Source organism: Octopus bimaculoides, chromosome 30, assembly GCF_001194135.2.
Source record: "Octopus bimaculoides isolate UCB-OBI-ISO-001 chromosome 30, ASM119413v2, whole genome shotgun sequence".
NCBI classification, from domain to species: domain Eukaryota; kingdom Metazoa; phylum Mollusca; class Cephalopoda; order Octopoda; family Octopodidae; genus Octopus; species Octopus bimaculoides.
In genome coordinates, this window is record NC_069010.1 from 628274 (window position 1) to 630765 (window position 2492).

A 2492-nucleotide genomic window follows, 5' to 3' on the forward strand; every position below is an offset into this window, starting at 1 on the left:
ATAATCTGATATACGAGAATATAGGAGAATAGAGCGTGACATAAGAGCATGGCTGCATTCTGTTGTCTGTTTTATTGTCTGTCCTGCTTTCAGATCTTTCTGTTTTCTTGAAGCTGACTTAGCTTATTTAAAGATTCAGTCATTTGCAATCACCGACTCCATTGCCTTTTTTGAAGACTCCAGTCCATTGGTTATTTTTCATGACATCCTCACTCAGTTTGAGAAATCCAATTTTCTATCTAAAATTTTTTCGAGATTGAAAGAAACGAGTTTCAATTTCAAATTAAGGCAACACATATCTTATTTCTAACTCCAATGTCTACATTTTCATTGCTTTTATTGTTGTTAGGTGTTTGCGATTATTAATTGCGTTTTCGTGATGGATTCCTTTCTTTAAATATTCTTCTCCACTTCTGATATTTTTCGTTTTCAGAATGTCCCTTATTAAGTTAACAAGTTTGTTGGGGGTCCGATGATACAGTTAGATCTTGGTTATTTTCTCTCCAAATTTTATACTAGAATATCGTATTTTCATATAAAATATTATTGCAAAATAAAACGAAGATTCTCTTGTGTTCATTTTATGTATTTTCTGTTTTATTTGCTTGGACTGAGGAGTTTAATCTGACCATTTTATTTCATTATTATCTTTGGTTAGGGGCGTATTAGTTTCTGTTGTTGGTGAGTTTTGCACGCGTGATTTTTCGTAAATTTTATATGAAAAATTCCTCTTGTGCATTCCTCCAGTAAGAAGAAATTATAGCGAATTGATACATCTTTATTGGGGTAATTTGACCTATTTTAAGTTTGGCGACGGGTAACAGTGCGATGCAGTTTTGATATAGACCGTGATCCGATGGCCATATCTACATTTGATCAGAGAACTTTGGACACTAAGCATTTAAAACATTATTTTTGAATGCTAAATAGCAATAAAATTTTCAGAAGTTTACCTCTGCTGTTAACTTTCAACAATTCGGCAAGTCGTTTTCGGTTTCATTTATTGGTTTTGGATATTTTACAGCAAGGATTAAATTTTCTTGCATGGTAAACATCCCCAGTGATGCTGTTTCTGTTGTTTTTGTTGTTGTAATTAGCAATAATCGTACTAATAAATAGTTTGGTTGTAGTGTATAATTTTCAAATCTATTATTACAGCCAGTATGCCGATTCGCATTATCAATGAACGGTGTTAAACTGAAGACTGAAAAGTCCTGCAGCACATACAGCAAATGTGTTGAAGCTATGAGAAACAATGCCCTTACATGCAACAAATGGACCAAAAGCAGGTTTTGTGTTGGTTGTTGCGTCGGACACTTATGTAACAAGAATGATTTCATTGGTAAGTGTTATTCATTGTCTAATATAACACCACCAGGTTTATTACAAATTGATAGTCAATAAGAACATTGTATAATAGTTAATATAAGGGAAATATTTTGATGTGTGTATACGTGTGTGCATGTGTGTATATATATGTGTGTGCGTATGCACATGCTGGCGTGCACACACACATCCGTATCTGTATGTATGTTTATATATATATATATATATATATATATATATCAAAAACGAATTGGAATTCGTATTAGAAGGGCTAAATGTCCTCTTGGGGAATAGCTTCTTTGTCTTCAGAGACAACTCCTATAATTCTTTGGCATGAAAGTATAGAAAGATTTAAAGGATTTGAAGCTCTTATAAATGGACTTGTTATAGACATTCAATTTCCGATGGAATATAGTTATCAACAACTTCCAGTCCTCGACATCCTCATTAAGAAATACAACATCAAAATAGAAACAGATATATATTATAATCCCACGGACTCCAAGCAATATCTACTGAATGAATATCCCCTTCAACCTAGCAAAAAGGATTTGTACTATAATCTCTAATACAAACACCGGGGACACTAATTGATATAGGCTTTGAATGTGCACTACAACTCAACATCCCCGAACTCAGACATCCCAAATTAAAGAAGGATTTACAGCCAAAGCCGTATCATACATCTCCACACATGACTCCCTTAACAATAAAACTTTGAACACAATCCTCCAGAACATTTACCAACTACGAATGGATCACAGAATGAATTTTATCCTCCAAACGCACACCATCATAAAGAGCGAAAGACAACCAAAATGTATGAAATGTTTCATAATACAAGCTCAAGTACATTCGACATCACACTGTAGCCGTCAGTAAAAAGTGCAGATGATCTAACTATGGTATATGCGTCAACGTAGTTGAGGGATAGGAGTTCTCTTTCAAACAGGCTCAACGATTTACAGTGAAGAACAACATCACATTTGCTTCGGAAAACCTAATATATGCATTAACTTGCTCATGGTGTCGAGAACAATACATAGGCCAAACCAAAAATTGTCTACACCAGAGGAATACCCTACACAGATCCCAGATTAAAATTCGAGAATACAGAAAAATAGCATTCAGTGAACACATTGACATTTGCACCACTAATGAACAAC